The following is a 22995-nucleotide window of genomic DNA, read 5'->3' on the forward strand; positions in this document are numbered from 1 at the left end:
AGGAGACATTAATCTGACTCTTGTCTTGTCTATGCGGAAATAACGCGGAGATATGAAAAAGGCTTCCACAGTGCGATCCGTGGTGAAAGAGGAAACCCAAGACGCTGCATATATGTAGGTTTTAAATGCTTTTTCCCTCCAGTTCTGCAGCGCACATAGATAGATAGAAAGATAGATAGATAGATAGATAGATAGATAGATAGATAGATAGATAGATAGATAGATAGATAGATAGATAGATAGATAGATAGATAGATAGATAGATAGATAGATAGATAGATAGATAGATAGATAGATAGATAGATAGATAGATAGATAGATAGATAGATAGATAGATAGATAGGAAAAGTAAAAACTACAGTTTTGCAGTTCTGTCTGTTATTAACGTTTGAATGCCGGATTTACTGCAAAAGATGATTGTACCATGTTACCACACGGAGGCAGAAATGCTCAATGTTTGAGAAATACTACCACTGTTATCAGAGCTGCCCTTTGTACAACCTCTGCACGCATTTAAAGCAGCACAATGTACATCAACTTCCAACAGGTTTAATGACACATCTGTCATGGTCTGAGGGGTCTGTATCGCCTTCACTGGCACTATGTAACTTTTAGGTGCATGGTAGGAACACTTCCACACTACTGGCAAAGCACTACCGCTTTTGTCCAAAGGAGCCGCCAAACTCAACAAAAGCTGAAAGTTATCTCGTGCTGCTTTAATCTTTACATATTTGGTTTACTCTGTTGATGCTAGCGCCAATTTTTGTTGACTAAATCAGCCGAACAGAGCCCGGATAGCTCAGTCGGTAGAGCATCAGACTTTTAATCTGAGGGTCCAGGGTTCAAGTCCCTGTTCGGGCGTCAGTTTTATAGTGGCTATAGAGGTGGGCTACAGTCTGGAGGCATGGAGGAGCACGGATTGCAAGCAAGTTGAACCAGGGGCCCGGAGCAAGACCCCAAAAACCTTACTGTGCATTCACACCAGAAGCATCCAAAACCTGTGGTCGCTCAGCACTCCTGCATCGCGCCGCATGCAGAAGGCTTTCAAGTTGCGCTGCAGAACTGGAGGGGAAAAAGCATATAAAACCTACATATATCTATACATACAGCGTGCACATCTTCGGTTTCCTCTTCCACCATGGATGGCACTTTGGGAAGCCTTCTTCATATTTCAGCAGTGCACAGGCTGAGGAAGCGCGGGGCCCGGCTCCGTCGGTCCATCTGGGTCAACAAGGTGCTGCAACCCTGCAACTCCGTGGGGAATTTCATCATCTGATATCGGAGCTCCGTTTTGACGATGCTTGGTACCTGGTGTGTCAGTGGTGTTCACTGGAGACAGACTACAGCGCTTACCGGGAGCAACAGCTCGACGATAGTTGCTGTTGATCCGAGGACCAAGGAGACATTAATCTGACTCTTGTCTTGTCTATGCGGAAATAACGCGGAGATATGAAAAAGGCTTCCACAGTGCGATCCGTGGTGAAAGAGGAAACCCAAGACGCTGCATATATGTAGGTTTTAAATGCTTTTTCCCTCCAGTTCTGCAGCGCACATACATAGATAGATAGATAGATAGATAGATATATAGATAGATAGATAGATAGATAGATAGATAGATAGATAGATAGATAGATAGATAGATAGATAGATAGATAGATAGATAGATAGATAGATAGATAGATAGATAGATAGATAGATAGATAGATAGATAGATAGATAGATAGATAGGAAAAGTAAAAACTACAGTTTTGCAGTTCTGTCTGTTATTAACGTTTGAATGCCGGATTTACTGCAAAAGATGATTGTACCATGTTACCACACGGAGGCAGAAATGCTCAATGTTTGAGAAATACTACCACTGTTATCAGAGCTGCCCTTTGTACAACCTCTACACGCATTTAAAGCAGCACAATGTACATCAACTTCCAACAGGTTTAATGACACCTCTGTCATGGTCTGAGGGGTCTGTATCGCCTTCACTGGCACTATGTAACTTTGAGGTGCATGGTAGGAACACTTCCACACTACTGGCAAAGCACTACCGCTTTTGTCCAAAGGAGCCGCCAAACTCAACAAAAGCTGAAAGTTATCTCGTGCTGCTTTAAGTCTTTACATATTTGGTTTACTCTGTTGATGCTAGCGCCAATTTTTGTCGACTAAATCAGCCGAACAGAGCCCGGATAGCTCAGTCGGTAGAGCATCAGTCTTTTAATCTGAGGGTCCAGGGTTCAAGTCCCTGTTCGGGCGTCAGTTTTATAGTGGCCATAGAGGTGGGCTACAGTCTGGAGGCATGGAGGAGCACGGATTGCAAGCAAGGTGAACCAGGGGCCCGGAGCAAGACCCCAAAAACCTTACTGTGCATTCACACCAGAAGCATCCAAAACCTGTGGTCGCTCAGCACTCCTGCGTGAAAGCAGAAGGCTTTCAAGTTGCGCTGCAGAACTGGAGGGGAAAAAGCATATAAAACCTACATATATCTATACATACAGCGTGCACATCTTCGGTTTCCTCTTCCACCATGGATGGCACTTTGGGAAGCCTTCTTCATATTTCAGCAGTGCATAGGCTGAGGAAGCACGGGGCCTGGCTCCGTCGGTTCATCTGGGTCAACAAGGTGCTGCAACCCTGCAACTCCGTGGGGAATTTCATCATCTGATATCGGAGCTCCGTTTTGACGATGCTTGGTACCTGGTGTGTCAGTGGTGTTCACTGGAGACAGACTACAGCGCTTACCGGGAGCAACAGCTCGACGATAGTTGCTGTTGATCCGAGGACCAAGGAGACATTAATCTGACTCTTGTCTTGTCTATGCGGAAATAACGCGGATATATGAAAAAGGCTTCCACAGTGCGATCCGTGGTGAAAGAGGAAACCCAAGACGCTGCATATATGTAGGTTTTAAATGCTTTTTTCCTCCAGTTCTGCAGCGCACATAGATAGATAGATAGATAGATAGATAGATAGATAGATAGATAGATAGATAGATAGATAGATAGATAGATAGATAGATAGATAGATAGATAGATAGATAGATAGATAGATAGATAGATAGATAGATAGATAGATAGATAGATAGATAGATAGATAGATAGATAGGAAAAGTAAAAACTACAGTTTTGCAGTTCTGTCTGTTATTAACGTTTGAATGCCGGATTTACTGCAAAAGATGATTGTACCATGTTACCACACGGAGGCAGAAATGCTCAATGTTTGAGAAATACTACCACTGTTATCAGAGCTGCCCTTTGTACAACCTCTACACGCATTTAAAGCAGCACAATGTACATCAACTTCCAACAGGTTTAATGACACCTCTGTCATGGTCTGAGGGGTCTGTATCGCCTTCACTGGCACTATGTAACTTTGAGGTGCATGGTAGGAACACTTCCACACTACTGGCAAAGCACTACCGCTTTTGTCCAAAGGAGCCGCCAAACTCAACAAAAGCTGAAAGTTATCTCGTGCTGCTTTAACCTTTACATATTTGGTTTACTCTGTTGATGCTAGCGACAATTTTTGTTGACTAAATCAGCCGAACAGAGCCCGGATAGCTCAGTCGGTAGAGCATCAGACTTTTAATCTGAGGGTCCAGGGTTCAAGTCCCTGTTCGGGCGTCAGTTTTATAGTGGCTATAGAGGTGGGCTACAGTCTGGAGGCATGGAGGAGCACGGATTGCAAGCAAGGTGAACCAGGGGCCCGGAGCAAGACCCCAAAAACCTTACTGTGCATTCACACCAGAAGCATCCAAAACCTGTGGTCGCTCAGCACTCCTGCATCGCGCCGCATGCAGAAGGCTTTCAAGTTGCGCTGCAGAACTGGAGGGGAAAAAGCATATAAAACCTACATATATCTATACATACAGCGTGCACATCTTCGGTTTCCTCTTCCACCATGGATGGCACTTTGGGAAGCCTTCTTCATATTTCAGCAGTGCATAGGCTGAGGAAGCGCGGGGCCCGGCTCCGTCGGTCCATCTGGGTCAACAAGGTGCTGCAACCCTGCAACTCCGTGGGGAATTTCATCATCTGATATCGGAACTCCGTTTTGACGATGCTTGGTACCTGGTGTGTCAGTGGTGTTCACTGGAGACAGACTACAGCGCTTACCGGGAGCAACAGCTCGACAATAGTTGCTGTTGATCCGAGGACCAAGGAGACATTAATCTGACTCTTGTCTTGTCTATGCGGAAATAACGCGGAAATATGAAAAAGGCTTCCACAGTGCGATCCGTGGTGAAAGAGGAAACCCAAGACGCTGCATATATGTAGGTTTTAAATGCTTTTTCCCTCCAGTTCTGCAGCGCACATAGATAGATAGAAAGATAGATAGATAGATAGATAGATAGATAGATAGATAGATAGATAGATAGATAGATAGATAGATAGATAGATAGATAGATAGATAGATAGATAGATAGATAGATAGATAGATAGATAGATAGATAGATAGATAGATAGATAGATAGATAGATAGATAGATAGATAGATAGATAGATAGATAGATAGATAGATAGATAGATAGATAGGAAAAGTAAAAACTACAGTTTTGCAGTTCTGTCTGTTATTAACGTTTGAATGCCGGATTTACTGCAAAAGATGATTGTACCATGTTACCACACGGAGGCAGAAATGCTCAATGTTTGAGAAATACTACCACTGTTATCAGAGCTGCCCTTTGTACAACCTCTGCACGCATTTAAAGCAGCACAATGTACATCAACTTCCAACAGGTTTAATGACACATCTGTCATGGTCTGAGGGGTCTGTATCGCCTTCACTGGCACTATGTAACTTTGAGGTGCATGGTAGGAACACTTCCACACTACTGGCAAAACACTACCGCTTTTGTCCAAAGGAGCCGCCAAACTCAACAAAAGCTGAAAGTTATCTCGTGCTGCTTTAATCTTTACATATTTGGTTTACTCTGTTGATGCTAGCGCCAATTTTTGTTGACTAAATCAGCCGAACAGAGCCCGGATAGCTCAGTCGGTAGAGCACCAGACTTTTAATCTGAGGGTCCAGGGTTCAAGTCCCTGTTCGGGCGTCAGTTTTATAGTGGCTATAGAGGTGGGCTACAGTCTGGAGGCATGGAGGAGCACGGATTGCAAGCAAGTTGAACCAGGGGCCCGGAGCAAGACCCCAAAAACCTTACTGTGCATTCACACCAGAAGCATCCAAAACCTGTGGTCGCTCAGCACTCCTGCATCGCGCCGCATGCAGAAGGCTTTCAAGTTGCGCTGCAGAACTGGAGGGGAAAAAGCATATAAAACCTACATATATCTATACATACAGCGTGCACATCTTCGGTTTCCTCTTCCACCATGGATGGCACTTTGGGAAGCCTTCTTCATATTTCAGCAGTGCACAGGCTGAGGAAGCGCGGGGCCCGGCTCCGTCGGTCCATCTGGGTCAACAAGGTGCTGCAACCCTGCAACTCCGTGGGGAATTTCATCATCTGATATCGGAGCTCCGTTTTGACGATGCTTGGTACCTGGTGTGTCAGTGGTGTTCACTGGAGACAGACTACAGCGCTTACCGGGAGCAACAGCTCGACGATAGTTGCTGTTGATCCGAGGACCAAGGAGACATTAATCTGACTCTTGTCTTGTCTATGCGGAAATAACGCGGAAATATGAAAAAGGCTTCCACAGTGCGATCCGTGGTGAAAGAGGAAACCCAAGACGCTGCATATATGTAGGTTTTAAATGCTTTTTCCCTCCAGTTCTGCAGCGCACATAGATAGATAGATAGATAGATAGATAGATAGATAGATAGATAGATAGATAGATAGATAGATAGATAGATAGATAGATAGATAGATAGATAGATAGATAGATAGATAGATAGATAGATAGATAGATAGATAGATAGATAGATAGATAGATAGATAGATAGATAGGAAAAGTAAAAACTACAGTTTTGCAGTTCTGTCTGTTATTAACGTTTGAATGCCGGATTTACTGCAAAAGATGATTGTACCATGTTACCACACGGAGGCAGAAATGCTCAATGTTTGAGAAATACTACCACTGTTATCAGAGCTGCCCTTTGTACAACCTCTACACGCATTTAAAGCAGCACAATGTACATCAACTTCCAACAGGTTTAATGACACCTCTGTCATGGTCTGAGGGGTCTGTATCGCCTTCACTGGCACTATGTAACTTTGAGGTGCATGGTAGGAACACTTCCACACTACTGGCAAAGCACTACCGCTTTTGTCCAAAGGAGCCGCCAAACTCAACAAAAGCTGAAAGTTATCTCGTGCTGCTTTAACCTTTACATATTTGGTTTACTCTGTTGATGCTAGCGACAATTTTTGTTGACTAAATCAGCCGAACAGAGCCCGGATAGCTCAGTCGGTAGAGCATCAGACTTTTAATCTGAGGGTCCAGGGTTCAAGTCCCTGTTCGGGCGTCAGTTTTATAGTGGCTATAGAGGTGGGCTACAGTCTGGAGGCATGGAGGAGCACGGATTGCAAGCAAGGTGAACCAGGGGCCCGGAGCAAGACCCCAAAAACCTTACTGTGCATTCACACCAGAAGCATCCAAAACCTGTGGTCGCTCAGCACTCCTGCATCGCGCCGCATGCAGAAGGCTTTCAAGTTGCGCTGCAGAACTGGAGGGGAAAAAGCATATAAAACCTACATATATCTATACATACAGCGTGCACATCTTCGGTTTCCTCTTCCACCATGGATGGCACTTTGGGAAGCCTTCTTCATATTTCAGCAGTGCACAGGCTGAGGAAGCGCGGGGCCCGGCTCCGTCGGTCCATCTGGGTCAACAAGGTGCTGCAACCCTGCAACTCCGTGGGGAATTTCATCATCTGATATCGGAGCTCCGTTTTGACGATGCTTGGTACCTGGTGTGTCAGTGGTGTTCACTGGAGACAGACTACAGCGCTTACCGGGAGCAACAGCTCGACGATAGTTGCTGTTGATCCGAGGACCAAGGAGACATTAATCTGACTCTTGTCTTGTCTATGCGGAAATAACGCGGAAATATGAAAAAGGCTTCCACAGTGCGATCCGTGGTGAAAGAGGAAACCCAAGACGCTGCATATATGTAGGTTTTAAATGCTTTTTCCCTCCAGTTCTGCAGCGCACATAGATAGATAGATAGATAGATAGATAGATAGATAGATAGATAGATAGATAGATAGATAGATAGATAGATAGATAGATAGGAAAAGTAAAAACTACAGTTTTGCAGTTCTGTCTGTTATTAACGTTTGAATGCCGGATTTACTGCAAAAGATGATTGTACCATGTTACCACACGGAGGCAGAAATGCTCAATGTTTGAGAAATACTACCACTGTTATCAGAGCTGCCCTTTGTACAACCTCTACACGCATTTAAAGCAGCACAATGTACATCAACTTCCAACAGGTTTAATGACACCTCTGTCATGGTCTGAGGGGTCTGTATCGCCTTCACTGGCACTATGTAACTTTGAGGTGCATGGTAGGAACACTTCCACACTACTGGCAAAGCACTACCGCTTTTGTCCAAAGGAGCCGCCAAACTCAACAAAAGCTGAAAGTTATCTCGTGCTGCTTTAACCTTTACATATTTGGTTTACTCTGTTGATGCTAGCGACAATTTTTGTTGACTAAATCAGCCGAACAGAGCCCGGATAGCTCAGTCGGTAGAGCATCAGACTTTTAATCTGAGGGTCCAGGGTTCAAGTCCCTGTTCGGGCGTCAGTTTTATAGTGGCTATAGAGGTGGGCTACAGTCTGGAGGCATGGAGGAGCACGGATTGCAAGCAAGGTGAACCAGGGGCCCGGAGCAAGACCCCAAAAACCTTACTGTGCATTCACACCAGAAGCATCCAAAACCTGTGGTCGCTCAGCACTCCTGCATCGCGCCGCATGCAGAAGGCTTTCAAGTTGCGCTGCAGAACTGGAGGGGAAAAAGCATATAAAACCTACATATATCTATACATACAGCGTGCACATCTTCGGTTTCCTCTTCCACCATGGATGGCACTTTGGGAAGCCTTCTTCATATTTCAGCAGTGCATAGGCTGAGGAAGCGCGGGGCCCGGCTCCGTCGGTCCATCTGGGTCAACAAGGTGCTGCAACCCTGCAACTCCGTGGGGAATTTCATCATCTGATATCGGAGCTCCGTTTTGACGATGCTTGGTACCTGGTGTGTCAGTGGTGTTCACTGGAGACAGACTACAGCGCTTACCGGGAGCAACAGCTCGACGATAGTTGCTGTTGATCCGAGGACCAAGGAGACATTAATCTGACTCTTGTCTTGTCTATGCGGAAATAACGCGGAAATATGAAAAAGGCTTCCACAGTGCGATCTGTGGTGAAAGAGGAAACCCAAGACGCTGCATATATGTAGGTTTTAAATGCTTTTTTCCTCCAGTTCTGCAGCGCACATAGATAGATAGATAGATAGATAGATAGATAGATAGATAGATAGATAGATAGATAGATAGATAGATAGATAGATAGATAGATAGATAGATAGATAGATAGATAGATAGATAGATAGATAGATAGATAGATAGATAGATAGATAGATAGATAGATAGATAGATAGATAGATAGATAGATAGATAGGAAAAGTAAAAACTACAGTTTTGCAGTTCTGTCTGTTATTAACGTTTGAATGCCGGATTTACTGCAAAAGATGATTGTACCATGTTACCACACGGAGGCAGAAATGCTCAATGTTTGAGAAATACTACCACTGTTATCAGAGCTGCCCTTTGTACAACCTCTACACGCATTTAAAGCAGCACAATGTACATCAACTTCCAACAGGTTTAATGACACCTCTGTCATGGTCTGAGGGGTCTGTATCGCCTTCACTGGCACTATGTAACTTTGAGGTGCATGGTAGGAACACTTCCACACTACTGGCAAAGCACTACCGCTTTTGTCCAAAGGAGCCGCCAAACTCAACAAAAGCTGAAAGTTATCTCGTGCTGCTTTAAGTCTTTACATATTTGGTTTACTCTGTTGATGCTAGCGCCAATTTTTGTCGACTAAATCAGCCAAACAGAGCCCGGATAGCTCAGTCGGTAGAGCATCAGACTTTTAATCTGAGGGTCCAGGGTTCAAGTCCCTGTTCGGGCGTCAGTTTTATAGTGGCTATAGAGGTGGGCTAGAGGCATGGAGGAGCACGGATTGCAAGCAAGGTGAACCAGGGGCCCGGAGCAAGACCCCAAAAACCTTACTGTGCATTCACACCAGAAGCATCCAAAACCTGTGGTCGCTCAGCACTCCTGCATCGCGCCGCATGCAGAAGGCTTTCAAGTTGCGCTGCAGAACTGGAGGGGAAAAAGCATATAAAACCTACATATATCTATACATACAGCGTGCACATCTTCGGTTTCCTCTTCCACCATGGATGGCACTTTGGGAAGCCTTCTTCATATTTCAGCAGTGCATAGGCTGAGGAAGCGCGGGGCCCGGCTCTGTCGGTCCATCTGGGTCAACAAGGTGCTGCAACCCTGCAACTCCGTGGGGAATTTCATCATCTGATATCGGAGCTCCGTTTTGACGATGCTTGGTACCTGGTGTGTCAGTGGTGTTCACTGGAGACAGACTACAGCGCTTACCGGGAGCAACAGCTCGACGATAGTTGCTGTTGATCCGAGGACCAAGGAGACATTAATCTGACTCTTGTCTTGTCTATGCGGAAATAACGCGGAAATATGAAAAAGGCTTCCACAGTGTGATGCGTGGTGAAAGAGGAAACCCAAGACGCTGCATATATGTAGGTTTTAAATGCTTTTTTCCTCCAGTTCTGCAGCGCACATAGATAGATAGATAGATAGATAGATAGATAGATAGATAGATAGATAGATAGATAGATAGATAGATAGATAGATAGATAGATAGATAGATAGATAGATAGATAGATAGGAAAAGTAAAAACTACAGTTTTGCAGTTCTGTCTGTTATTAACGTTTGAATGCCGGATTTACTGCAAAAGATGATTGTACCATGTTACCACACGGAGGCAGCAATGCTCAATGTTTGAGAAATACTACCACTGTTATCAGAGCTGCCCTTTGTACAACCTCTACACGCATTTAAAGCAGCACAATGTACATCAACTTCCAACAGGTTTAATGACACCTCTGTCATGGTCTGAGGGGTCTGTATCGCCTTCACTGGCACTATGTAACTTTGAGGTGCATGGTAGGAACACTTCCACACTACTGGCAAAGCACTACCGCTTTTGTCCAAAGGAGCCGCCAAACTCAACAAAAGCTGAAAGTTATCTCGTGCTGCTTTAACCTTTACATATTTGGTTTACTCTGTTGATGCTAGCGACAATTTTTGTTGACTAAATCAGCCGAACAGAGCCCGGATAGCTCAGTCGGTAGAGCATCAGACTTTTAATCTGAGGGTCCAGGGTTCAAGTCCCTGTTCGGGTGTCAGTTTTATAGTGGCTATAGAGGTGGGCTACAGTCTGGAGGCATGGAGGAGCACGGATTGCAAGCAAGGTGAACCAGGGGCCCGGAGCAAGACCCCAAAAACCTTACTGTGCATTCACACCAGAAGCATCCAAAACCTGTGGTCGCTCAGCACTCCTGCATCGCGCCGCATGCAGAAGGCTTTCAAGTTGCGCTGCAGAACTGGAGGGGAAAAAGCATATAAAACCTACATATATCTATACATACAGCGTGCACATCTTCGGTTTCCTCTTCCACCATGGATGGCACTTTGGGAAGCCTTCTTCATATTTCAGCAGTGCATAGGCTGAGGAAGCGCGGGGCCCGGCTCTGTCGGTCCATCTGGGTCAACAAGGTGCTGCAACCCTGCAACTCCGTGGGGAATTTCATCATCTGATATCGGAGCTCCGTTTTGACGATGCTTGGTACCTGGTGTGTCAGTGGTGTTCACTGGAGACAGACTACAGCGCTTACCGGGAGCAACAGCTCGACGATAGTTGCTGTTGATCCGAGGACCAAGGAGACATTAATCTGACTCTTGTCTTGTCTATGCGGAAATAACGCGGAAATATGAAAAAGGCTTCCACAGTGTGATGCGTGGTGAAAGAGGAAACCCAAGACGCTGCACATATGTAGGTTTTAAATGCTTTTTTCCTCCAGTTCTGCAGCGCACATAGATAGATAGATAGATAGATAGATAGATAGATAGATAGATAGATAGATAGATAGATAGATAGATAGATAGATAGATAGATAGATAGATAGATAGATAGATAGATAGATAGATAGATAGATAGATAGATAGATAGGAAAAGTAAAAACTACAGTTTTGCAGTTCTGTCTGTTATTAACGTTTGAATGCCGGATTTACTGCAAAAGATGATTGTACCATGTTACCACACGGAGGCAGAAATGCTCAATGTTTGAGAAATACTACCACTGTTATCAGAGCTGCCCTTTGTACAACCTCTACACGCATTTAAAGCAGCACAATGTACATCAACTTCCAACAGGTTTAATGACACCTCTGTCATGGTCTGAGGGGTCTGTATCGCCTTCACTGGCACTATGTAACTTTGAGGTGCATGGTAGGAACACTTCCACACTACTGGCAAAGCACTACCGCTTTTGTCCAAAGGAGCCGCCAAACTCAACAAAAGCTGAAAGTTATCTCGTGCTGCTTTAAGTCTTTACATATTTGGTTTACTCTGTTGATGCTAGCGCCAATTTTTGTCGACTAAATCAGCCGAACAGAGCCCGGATAGCTCAGTCGGTAGAGCATCAGACTTTTAATCTGAGGGTCCAGGGTTCAAGTCCCTGTTCGGGCGTCAGTTTTATAGTGGCCATAGAGGTGGGCTACAGTCTGGAGGCATGGAGGAGCACGGATTGCAAGCAAGGTGAACCAGGGGCCCGGAGCAAGACCCCAAAAACCTTACTGTGCATTCACACCAGAATTATCCAAAACCTGTGGTCGCTCAGCACTCCTGCGTGAAAGCAGAAGGCTTTCAAGTTGCGCTGCAGAACTGGAGGGGAAAAAGCATATAAAACCTACATATATCTATACATACAGCGTGCACATCTTCGGTTTCCTCTTCCACCATGGATGGCACTTTGGGAAGCCTTCTTCATATTTCAGCAGTGCATAGGCTGAGGAAGCACGGGGCCTGGCTCCGTCGGTTCATCTGGGTCAACAAGGTGCTGCAACCCTGCAACTCCGTGGGGAATTTCATCATCTGATATCGGAGCTCCGTTTTGACGATGCTTGGTACCTGGTGTGTCAGTGGTGTTCACTGGAGACAGACTACAGCGCTTACCGGGAGCAACAGCTCGACGATAGTTGCTGTTGATCCGAGGACCAAGGAGACATTAATCTGACTCTTGTCTTGTCTATGCGGAAATAACGCGGATATATGAAAAAGGCTTCCACAGTGCGATCCGTGGTGAAAGAGGAAACCCAAGACGCTGCATATATGTAGGTTTTAAATGCTTTTTTCCTCCAGTTCTGCAGCGCACATAGATAGATAGATAGATAGATAGATAGATAGATAGATAGATAGATAGATAGATAGATAGATAGATAGATAGATAGATAGATAGATAGATAGATAGATAGATAGATAGATAGATAGATAGATAGATAGATAGATAGATAGATAGATAGATAGATAGATAGATAGATAGATAGATAGATAGGAAAAGTAAAAACTACAGTTTTGCAGTTCTGTCTGTTATTAACGTTTGAATGCCGGATTTACTGCAAAAGATGATTGTACCATGTTACCACACGGAGGCAGAAATGCTCAATGTTTGAGAAATACTACCACTGTTATCAGAGCTGCCCTTTGTACAACCTCTGCACGCATTTAAAGCAGCACAATGTACATCAACTTCCAACAGGTTTAATGACACATCTGTCATGGTCTGAGGGGTCTGTATCGCCTTCACTGGCACTATGTAACTTTGAGGTGCATGGTAGGAACACTTCCACACTACTGGCAAAACACTACCGCTTTTGTCCAAAGGAGCCGCCAAACTCAACAAAAGCTGAAAGTTATCTCGTGCTGCTTTAATCTTTACATATTTGGTTTACTCTGTTGATGCTAGCGCCAATTTTTGTCGACTAAATCAGCCGAACAGAGCCCGGATAGCTCAGTCGGTAGAGCATCAGACTTTTAATCTGAGGGTCCAGGGTTCAAGTCCCTGTTCGGGCGTCAGTTTTATAGTGGCTATAGAGGTGGGCTACAGTCTGGAGGCATGGAGGAGCACGGATTGCAAGCAAGGTGAACCAGGGGCCCGGAGCAAGACCCCAAAAACCTTACTGTGCATTCACACCAGAAGCATCCAAAACCTGTGGTCGCTCAGCACTCCTGCATCGCGCCACATGCAGAAGGCTTTCAAGTTGCGCTGCAGAACTGGAGGGGAATAAGCATATAAAACCTACATATATCTTAGCGTGCACATCTTCGGTTTCCTCTTCCACCATGGATGGCACTTTGGGAAGCCTTCTTCATATTTCAGCAGTGCACAGGCTGAGGAAGCGCGGGGCCCGGCTCCGTCGGTCCATCTGGGTCAACAAGGTGCTGCAACCCTGCAACTCCGTGGGGAATTTCATCATCTGATATCGGAGCTCCGTTTTGACGATGCTTGGTACCTGGTGTGTCAGTGGTGTTCACTGGAGACAGACTACAGCGCTTACCGGGAGCAACAGCTCGACGATAGTTGCTGTTGATCCGAGGACCAAGAAGACATTAATCTGACTCTTGTCTTGTCTATGCGGAAATAACGCGGAAATATGAAAAAGGCTTCCACAGTGCGATCTGTGGTGAAAGAGGAAACCCAAGACGCTGCATATATGTAGGTTTTAAATGCTTTTTTCCTCCAGTTCTGCAGCGCACATAGATAGATAGATAGATAGATAGATAGATAGATAGGAAAAGTAAAAACTACAGTTTTGCAGTTCTGTCTGTTATTAACGTTTGAATGCCGGATTTACTGCAAAAGATGATTGTACCATGTTACCACACGGAGGCAGAAATGCTCAATGTTTGAGAAATACTACCACTGTTATCAGAGCTGCCCTTTGTACAACCTCTACACGCATTTAAAGCAGCACAATGTACATCAACTTCCAACAGGTTTAATGACACCTCTGTCATGGTCTGAGGGGTCTGTATCGCCTTCACTGGCACTATGTAACTTTGAGGTGCATGGTAGGAACACTTCCACACTACTGGCAAAGCACTACCGCTTTTGTCCAAAGGAGCCGCCAAACTCAACAAAAGCTGAAAGTTATCTCGTACTGCTTTAATCTTTACATATTTGGTTTACTCTGTTGATGCTAGCAGCAATTTTTGTTGACTAAATCAGCCGAACAGAGCCCGGATAGCTCAGTCGGTAGAGCATCAGACTTTTAATCTGAGGGTCCAGGGTTCAAGTCCCTGTTCGGGCGTCAGTTTTATAGTGGCTATAGAGGTGGGCTACAGTCTGGAGGCATGGAGGAGCACGGATTGCAAGCAAGGTGAACCAGGGGCCCGGAGCAAGACCCCAAAAACCTTACTGTGCATTCACACCAGAAGCATCCAAAACCTGTGGTCGCTCAGCACTCCTGCATCGCGCCGCATGCAGAAGGCTTTCAAGTTGCGCTGCAGAACTGGAGGGGAAAAAGCATATAAAACCTACATATATCTTAGCGTGCACATCTTCGGTTTCCTCTTCCACCATGGATGGCACTTTGGGAAGCCTTCTTCATATTTCAGCAGTGCACAGGCTGAGGAAGCGCGGGGCCCGGCTCCGTCGGTCCATCTGGGTCAACAAGGTGCTGCAACCCTGCAACTCCGTGGGGAATTTCATCATCTGATATCGGAGCTCCGTTTTGACGATGCTTGGTACCTGGTGTGTCAGTGGTGTTCACTGGAGACAGACTACAGCGCTTACCGGGAGCAACAGCTCGACGATAGTTGCTGTTGATCCGAGGACCAAGGAGACATTAATCTGACTCTTGTCTTGTCTATGCGGAAATAACGCGGAAATATGAAAAAGGCTTCCACAGTGCGATCCGTGGTGAAAGAGGAAACCCAAGACGCTGCATATATGTAGGTTTTAAATGCTTTTTTCCTCCAGTTCTGCAGCGCACATAGATAGATAGATAGATAGATAGATAGATAGATAGATAGATAGATAGATAGATAGATAGATAGATAGATAGATAGATAGATAGATAGATAGATAGATAGATAGATAGATAGATAGATAGATAGATAGATAGATAGATAGATAGATAGATAGATAGATAGATAGGAAAAGTAAAAACTACAGTTTTGCAGTTCTGTCTGTTATTAACGTTTGAATGCCGGATTTACTGCAAAAGATGATTGTACCATGTTACCACACGGAGGCAGAAATGCTCAATGTTTGAGAAATACTACCACTGTTATCAGAGCTGCCCTTTGTACAACCTCTGCACGCATTTAAAGCAGCACAATGTACATCAACTTCCAACAGGTTTAATGACACATCTGTCATGGTCTGAGGGGTCTGTATCGCCTTCACTGGCACTATGTAACTTTGAGGTGCATGGTAGGAACACTTCCACACTACTGGCAAAACACTACCGCTTTTGTCCAAAGGAGCCGCCAAACTCAACAAAAGCTGAAAGTTATCTCGTGCTGCTTTAATCTTTACATATTTGGTTTACTCTGTTGATGCTAGCGCCAATTTTTGTCGACTAAATCAGCCGAACAGAGCCCGGATAGCTCAGTCGGTAGAGCATCAGACTTTTAATCTGAGGGTCCAGGGTTCAAGTCCCTGTTCGGGCGTCAGTTTTATAGTGGCTATAGAGGTGGGCTACAGTCTGGAGGCATGGAGGAGCACGGATTGCAAGCAAGGTGAACCAGGGGCCCGGAGCAAGACCCCAAAAACCTTACTGTGCATTCACACCAGAAGCATCCAAAACCTGTGGTCGCTCAGCACTCCTGCATCGCGCCACATGCAGAAGGCTTTCAAGTTGCGCTGCAGAACTGGAGGGGAATAAGCATATAAAACCTACATATATCTTAGCGTGCACATCTTCGGTTTCCTCTTCCACCATGGATGGCACTTTGGGAAGCCTTCTTCATATTTCAGCAGTGCACAGGCTGAGGAAGCGCGGGGCCCGGCTCCGTCGGTCCATCTGGGTCAACAAGGTGCTGCAACCCTGCAACTCCGTGGGGAATTTCATCATCTGATATCGGAGCTCCGTTTTGACGATGCTTGGTACCTGGTGTGTCAGTGGTGTTCACTGGAGACAGACTACAGCGCTTACCGGGAGCAACAGCTCGACGATAGTTGCTGTTGATCCGAGGACCAAGAAGACATTAATCTGACTCTTGTCTTGTCTATGCGGAAATAACGCGGAAATATGAAAAAGGCTTCCACAGTGCGATCTGTGGTGAAAGAGGAAACCCAAGACGCTGCATATATGTAGGTTTTAAATGCTTTTTTCCTCCAGTTCTGCAGCGCACATAGATAGATAGATAGATAGATAGATAGATAGATAGATAGATAGATAGATAGATAGATAGATAGATAGATAGATAGATAGATAGATAGATAGATAGATAGATAGATAGATAGATAGATAGATAGATAGATAGATAGATAGATAGATAGATAGATAGATAGATAGATAGATAGATAGATAGGAAAAGTAAAAACTACAGTTTTGCAGTTCTGTCTGTTATTAACGTTTGAATGCCGGATTTACTGCAAAAGATGATTGTACCATGTTACCACACGGAGGCAGAAATGCTCAATGTTTGAGAAATACTACCACTGTTATCAGAGCTGCCCTTTGTACAACCTCTACACGCATTTAAAGCAGCACAATGTACATCAACTTCCAACAGGTTTAATGACACCTCTGTCATGGTCTGAGGGGTCTGTATCGCCTTCACTGGCACTATGTAACTTTGAGGTGCATGGTAGGAACACTTCCACACTACTGGCAAAGCACTACCGCTTTTGTCCAAAGGAGCCGCCAAACTCAACAAAAGCTGAAAGTTATCTCGTACTGCTTTAATCTTTACATATTTGGTTTACTCTGTTGATGCTAGCAGCAATTTTTGTTGACTAAATCAGCCGAACAGAGCCCGGATAGCTCAGTCGGTAGAGCATCAGACTTTTAATCTGAGGGTCCAGGGTTCAAGTCCCTGTTCGGGCGTCAGTTTTATAGTGGCTATAGAGGTGGGCTACAGTCTGGAGGCATGGAGGAGCACGGATTGCAAGCAAGGTGAACCAGGGGCCCGGAGCAAGACCCCAAAAACCTTACTGTGCATTCACACCAGAAGCATCCAAAACCTGTGGTCGCTCAGCACTCCTGCATCGCGCCGCATGCAGAAGGCTTTCAAGTTGCGCTGCAGAACTGGAGGGGAAAAAGCATATAAAACCTACATATATCTTAGCGTGCACATCTTCGGTTTCCTCTTCCACCATGGATGGCACTTTGGGAAGCCTTCTTCATATTTCAGCAGTGCACAGGCTGAGGAAGCGCGGGGCCCGGCTCCGTCGGTCCATCTGGGTCAACAAGGTGCTGCAACCCTGCAACTCCGTGGGGAATTTCATCATCTGATATCGGAGCTCCGTTTTGACGATGCTTGGTACCTGGTGTGTCAGTGGTGTTCACTGGAGACAGACTACAGCGCTTACCGGGAGCAACAGCTCGACGATAGTTGCTGTTGATCCGAGGACCAAGGAGACATTAATCTGACTCTTGTCTTGTCTATGCGGAAATAACGCGGAAATATGAAAAAGGCTTCCACAGTGCGATCCGTGGTGAAAGAGGAAACCCAAGACGCTGCATATATGTAGGTTTTAAATGCTTTTTTCCTCCAGTTCTGCAGCGCACATAGATAGATAGATAGATAGATAGATAGATAGATAGATAGATAGATAGATAGATAGATAGATAGATAGATAGATAGATAGATAGATAGATAGATAGATAGATAGATAGATAGATAGATAGATAGATAGATAGATAGATAGATAGATAGATAGATAGATAGATAGATAGGAAAAGTAAAAACTACAGTTTTGCAGTTCTGTCTGTTATTAACGTTTGAATGCCGGATTTACTGCAAAAGATGATTGTACCATGTTACCACACGGAGGCAGAAATGCTCAATGTTTGAGAAATACTACCACTGTTATCAGAGCTGCCCTTTGTACAACCTCTGCACGCATTTAAAGCAGCACAATGTACATCAACTTCCAACAGGTTTAATGACACATCTGTCATGGTCTGAGGGGTCTGTATCGCCTTCACTGGCACTATGTAACTTTGAGGTGCATGGTAGGAACACTTCCACACTACTGGCAAAACACTACCGCTTTTGTCCAAAGGAGCCGCCAAACTCAACAAAAGCTGAAAGTTATCTCGTGCTGCTTTAATCTTTACATATTTGGTTTACTCTGTTGATGCTAGCGCCAATTTTTGTCGACTAAATCAGCCGAACAGAGCCCGGATAGCTCAGTCGGTAGAGCATCAGACTTTTAATCTGAGGGTCCAGGGTTCAAGTCCCTGTTCGGGCGTCAGTTTTATAGTGGCTATAGAGGTGGGCTACAGTCTGGAGGCATGGAGGAGCACGGATTGCAAGCAAGGTGAACCAGGGGCCCGGAGCAAGACCCCAAAAACCTTACTGTGCATTCACACCAGAAGCATCCAAAACCTGTGGTCGCTCAGCACTCCTGCATCGCGCCACATGCAGAAGGCTTTCAAGTTGCGCTGCAGAACTGGAGGGGAATAAGCATATAAAACCTACATATATCTTAGCGTGCACATCTTCGGTTTCCTCTTCCACCATGGATGGCACTTTGGGAAGCCTTCTTCATATTTCAGCAGTGCACAGGCTGAGGAAGCGCGGGGCCCGGCTCCGTCGGTCCATCTGGGTCAACAAGGTGCTGCAACCCTGCAACTCCGTGGGGAATTTCATCATCTGATATCGGAGCTCCGTTTTGACGATGCTTGGTACCTGGTGTGTCAGTGGTGTTCACTGGAGACAGACTACAGCGCTTACCGGGAGCAACAGCTCGACGATAGTTGCTGTTGATCCGAGGACCAAGAAGACATTAATCTGACTCTTGTCTTGTCTATGCGGAAATAACGCGGAAATATGAAAAAGGCTTCCACAGTGCGATCTGTGGTGAAAGAGGAAACCCAAGACGCTGCATATATGTAGGTTTTAAATGCTTTTTTCCTCCAGTTCTGCAGCGCACATAGATAGATAGATAGATAGATAGATAGATAGATAGATAGATAGATAGATAGATAGATAGATAGATAGATAGATAGATAGATAGATAGATAGATAGATAGATAGATAGATAGATAGATAGATAGATAGATAGATAGATAGATAGATAGATAGGAAAAGTAAAAACTACAGTTTTGCAGTTCTGTCTGTTATTAACGTTTGAATGCCGGATTTACTGCAAAAGATGATTGTACCATGTTACCACACGGAGGCAGAAATGCTCAATGTTTGAGAAATACTACCACTGTTATCAGAGCTGCCCTTTGTACAACCTCTACACGCATTTAAAGCAGCACAATGTACATCAACTTCCAACAGGTTTAATGACACCTCTGTCATGGTCTGAGGGGTCTGTATCGCCTTCACTGGCACTATGTAACTTTGAGGTGCATGGTAGGAACACTTCCACACTACTGGCAAAGCACTACCGCTTTTGTCCAAAGGAGCCGCCAAACTCAACAAAAGCTGAAAGTTATCTCGTACTGCTTTAATCTTTACATATTTGGTTTACTCTGTTGATGCTAGCAGCAATTTTTGTTGACTAAATCAGCCGAACAGAGCCCGGATAGCTCAGTCGGTAGAGCATCAGACTTTTAATCTGAGGGTCCAGGGTTCAAGTCCCTGTTCGGGCGTCAGTTTTATAGTGGCTATAGAGGTGGGCTACAGTCTGGAGGCATGGAGGAGCACGGATTGCAAGCAAGGTGAACCAGGGGCCCGGAGCAAGACCCCAAAAACCTTACTGTGCATTCACACCAGAAGCATCCAAAACCTGTGGTCGCTCAGCACTCCTGCATCGCGCCGCATGCAGAAGGCTTTCAAGTTGCGCTGCAGAACTGGAGGGGAAAAAGCATATAAAACCTACATATATCTTAGCGTGCACATCTTCGTTTTCCTCTTCCACCATGGATGGCACTTTGGGAAGCCTTCTTCATATTTCAGCAGTGCACAGGCTGAGGAAGCGCGGGGCCCGGCTCCGTCGGTCCATCTGGGTCAACAAGGTGCTGCAACCCTGCAACTCCGTGGGGAATTTCATCATCTGATATCGGAGCTCCGTTTTGACGATGCTTGGTACCTGGTGTGTCAGTGGTGTTCACTGGAGACAGACTACAGCGCTTACCGGGAGCAACAGCTCGACGATAGTTGCTGTTGATCCGAGGACCAAGGAGACATTAATCTGACTCTTGTCTTGTCTATGCGGAAATAACGCGGAAATATGAAAAAGGCTTCCACAGTGCGATCCGTGGTGAAAGAGGAAACCCAAGACGCTGCATATATGTAGGTTTTAAATGCTTTTTTCCTCCAGTTCTGCAGCGCACATAGATAGATAGATAGATAGATAGATAGATAGATAGATAGATAGATAGATAGATAGATAGATAGATAGATAGATAGATAGATAGATAGATAGATAGATAGATAGATAGATAGATAGATAGATAGATAGATAGATAGATAGATAGATAGATAGATAGATAGATAGATAGATAGATAGATAGATAGATAGATAGGAAAAGTAAAAACTACAGTTTTGCAGTTCTGTCTGTTATTAACGTTTGAATGCCGGATTTACTGCAAAAGATGATTGTACCATGTTACCACACGGAGGCAGAAATGCTCAATGTTTGAGAAATACTACCACTGTTATCAGAGCTGCCCTTTGTACAACCTCTACACGCATTTAAAGCAGCACAATGTACATCAACTTCCAACAGGTTTAATGACACCTCTGTCATGGTCTGAGGGGTCTGTATCGCCTTCACTGGCACTATGTAACTTTGAGGTGCATGGTAGGAACACTTCCACACTACTGGCAAAGCACTACCGCTTTTGTCCAAAGGAGCCGCCAAACTCAACAAAAGCTGAAAGTTATCTCGTGCTGCTTTAATCTTTACATATTTGGTTTACTCTGTTGATGCTAGCGCCAATTTTTGTTGACTAAATCAGCCGAACAGAGCCCGGATAGCTCAGTCGGTAGAGCATCAGACTTTTAATCTGAGGGTCCAGGGTTCAAGTCCCTGTTCGGGCGTCAGTTTTATATTGGCTATAGAGGTGGGCTACAGTCTGGCGGCATGGAGGAGCACGGATTGCAAGCAAGGTGAACCAGGGGCCCGGAGCAAGACCCCAAAAACCTTACTGTGCATTCACACCAGAAGCATCCAAAACCTGTGGTCGCTCAGCACTCCTGCATCGCGCCGCATGCAGAAGGCTTTCAAGTTGCGCTGCAGAACTGGAGGGGAAAAAGCATATAAAACCTACATATATCTATACATACAGCGTGCACATCTTCGGTTTCCTCTTCCACCATGGATGGCACTTTGGGAAGCCTTCTTCATATTTCAGCAGTGCATAGGCTGAGGAAGCGCGGGGCCCGGCTCCGTCGGTCCATCTGGGTCAACAAGGTGCTGCAACCCTGCAACTCCGTGGGGAATTTCATCATCTGATATCGGAGCTCCGTTTTGACGATGCTTGGTACCTGGTGTGTCAGTGGTGTTCACTGGAGACAGACTACAGCGCTTACCGGGAGCAACAGCTCGACGATAGTTGCTGTTGATCCGAGGACCAAGGAGACATTAATCTGACTCTTGTCTTGTCTATGCGGAAATAACGCGGAAATATGAAAAAGGCTTCCACAGTGCGATCTGTGGTGAAAGAGGAAACCCAAGACGCTGCATATATGTAGGTTTTAAATGCTTTTTTCCTCCAGTTCTGCAGCGCACATAGATAGATAGATAGATAGGTAGATAGATAGATAGATAGATAGATAGATAGATAGATAGATAGATAGATAGATAGATAGATAGATAGATAGATAGATAGATAGATAGATAGATAGATAGATAGATAGATAGATAGATAGATAGATAGATAGATAGATAGATAGATAGATAGATAGATAGATAGATAGATAGATAGATAGATAGATAGGAAAAGTAAAAACTACAGTTTTGCAGTTCTGTCTGTTATTAACGTTTGAATGCCGGATTTACTGCAAAAGATGATTGTACCATGTTACCACACGGAGGCAGAAATGCTCAATGTTTGAGAAATACTACCACTGTTATCAGAGCTGCCCTTTGTACAACCTCTACACGCATTTAAAGCAGCACAATGTACATCAACTTCCAACAGGTTTAATGACACCTCTGTCATGGTCTGAGGGGTCTGTATCGCCTTCACTGGCACTATGTAACTTTGAGGTGCATGGTAGGAACACTTCCACACTACTGGCAAAGCACTACCGCTTTTGTCCAAAGGAGCCGCCAAACTCGACAAAAGCTGAAAGTTATCTCGTGCTGCTTTAAGTCTTTACATATTTGTTTCACTCTGTTGATGCTAGCGCCAATTTTTGTCGACTAAATCAGCCGAACAGAGCCCGGATAGCTCAGTCGGTAGAGCATCAGACTTTTAATCTGAGGGTCCAGGGTTCAAGTCCCTGTTCGGGCGTCAGTTTTATAGTGGCTATAGAGGTGGGCTACAGTCTGGAGGCATGGAGGAGCACGGATTGCAAGCAAGGTGAACCAGGGGCCCGGAGCAAGACCCCAAAAACCTTACTGTGCATTCACACCAGAAGCATCCAAAACCTGTGGTCGCTCAGCACTCCTGCATCGCGCCACATGCAGAAGGCTTTCAAGTTGCGCTGCAGAACTGGAGGGGAATAAGCATATAAAACCTACATATATCTTAGCGTGCACATCTTCGGTTTCCTCTTCCACCATGGATGGCACTTTGGGAAGCCTTCTTCATATTTCAGCAGTGCACAGGCTGAGGAAGCGCGGGGC

The 22995-nt window shown here is 45.0% G+C and overlaps 17 non-coding genes across 17 annotated transcripts; all 17 read left to right on the top strand.

The window, feature by feature from the left end:
* The first annotated feature begins 788 nt into the window (after window positions 1-788).
* On the top strand, window positions 789-861 carry trnak-uuu (transfer RNA lysine (anticodon UUU)). Its single transcript has one exon. It is a non-coding gene; the product is annotated as a tRNA-Lys (tRNA).
* Window positions 862-2174: 1313 nt separating this feature from the next.
* On the top strand, window positions 2175-2247 carry trnak-uuu (transfer RNA lysine (anticodon UUU)). The gene has a single exon. It is a non-coding gene; the product is annotated as a tRNA-Lys (tRNA).
* A 1294-nt stretch (window positions 2248-3541) lies between these two features.
* On the top strand, window positions 3542-3614 carry trnak-uuu (transfer RNA lysine (anticodon UUU)). Its single transcript has one exon. It is a non-coding gene; the product is annotated as a tRNA-Lys (tRNA).
* Window positions 3615-4970: 1356 nt separating this feature from the next.
* Window positions 4971-5043, top strand: trnak-uuu (transfer RNA lysine (anticodon UUU)). Its single transcript has one exon. It is a non-coding gene; the product is annotated as a tRNA-Lys (tRNA).
* A 1300-nt stretch (window positions 5044-6343) lies between these two features.
* On the top strand, window positions 6344-6416 carry trnak-uuu (transfer RNA lysine (anticodon UUU)). Its single transcript has one exon. It is a non-coding gene; the product is annotated as a tRNA-Lys (tRNA).
* Window positions 6417-7632: 1216 nt separating this feature from the next.
* trnak-uuu (transfer RNA lysine (anticodon UUU)) lies at window positions 7633-7705 on the top strand. The gene has a single exon. It is a non-coding gene; the product is annotated as a tRNA-Lys (tRNA).
* A 1321-nt stretch (window positions 7706-9026) lies between these two features.
* On the top strand, window positions 9027-9099 carry trnak-uuu (transfer RNA lysine (anticodon UUU)). Its single transcript has one exon. It is a non-coding gene; the product is annotated as a tRNA-Lys (tRNA).
* A 1237-nt stretch (window positions 9100-10336) lies between these two features.
* trnak-uuu (transfer RNA lysine (anticodon UUU)) lies at window positions 10337-10409 on the top strand. Its single transcript has one exon. It is a non-coding gene; the product is annotated as a tRNA-Lys (tRNA).
* Window positions 10410-11682: 1273 nt separating this feature from the next.
* trnak-uuu (transfer RNA lysine (anticodon UUU)) lies at window positions 11683-11755 on the top strand. Its single transcript has one exon. It is a non-coding gene; the product is annotated as a tRNA-Lys (tRNA).
* A 1310-nt stretch (window positions 11756-13065) lies between these two features.
* Window positions 13066-13138, top strand: trnak-uuu (transfer RNA lysine (anticodon UUU)). The gene has a single exon. It is a non-coding gene; the product is annotated as a tRNA-Lys (tRNA).
* Window positions 13139-14303: 1165 nt separating this feature from the next.
* Window positions 14304-14376, top strand: trnak-uuu (transfer RNA lysine (anticodon UUU)). The gene has a single exon. It is a non-coding gene; the product is annotated as a tRNA-Lys (tRNA).
* Window positions 14377-15669: 1293 nt separating this feature from the next.
* Window positions 15670-15742, top strand: trnak-uuu (transfer RNA lysine (anticodon UUU)). The gene has a single exon. It is a non-coding gene; the product is annotated as a tRNA-Lys (tRNA).
* Window positions 15743-17051: 1309 nt separating this feature from the next.
* On the top strand, window positions 17052-17124 carry trnak-uuu (transfer RNA lysine (anticodon UUU)). The gene has a single exon. It is a non-coding gene; the product is annotated as a tRNA-Lys (tRNA).
* A 1297-nt stretch (window positions 17125-18421) lies between these two features.
* trnak-uuu (transfer RNA lysine (anticodon UUU)) lies at window positions 18422-18494 on the top strand. The gene has a single exon. It is a non-coding gene; the product is annotated as a tRNA-Lys (tRNA).
* A 1281-nt stretch (window positions 18495-19775) lies between these two features.
* On the top strand, window positions 19776-19848 carry trnak-uuu (transfer RNA lysine (anticodon UUU)). Its single transcript has one exon. It is a non-coding gene; the product is annotated as a tRNA-Lys (tRNA).
* Window positions 19849-21169: 1321 nt separating this feature from the next.
* On the top strand, window positions 21170-21242 carry trnak-uuu (transfer RNA lysine (anticodon UUU)). The gene has a single exon. It is a non-coding gene; the product is annotated as a tRNA-Lys (tRNA).
* Window positions 21243-22587: 1345 nt separating this feature from the next.
* Window positions 22588-22660, top strand: trnak-uuu (transfer RNA lysine (anticodon UUU)). Its single transcript has one exon. It is a non-coding gene; the product is annotated as a tRNA-Lys (tRNA).
* The last annotated feature ends 335 nt before the right edge of the window (window positions 22661-22995 follow it).

Source organism: Cololabis saira, chromosome 8 (genome assembly GCF_033807715.1).
Source record: "Cololabis saira isolate AMF1-May2022 chromosome 8, fColSai1.1, whole genome shotgun sequence".
NCBI lineage: Eukaryota > Metazoa > Chordata > Actinopteri > Beloniformes > Belonidae > Cololabis > Cololabis saira.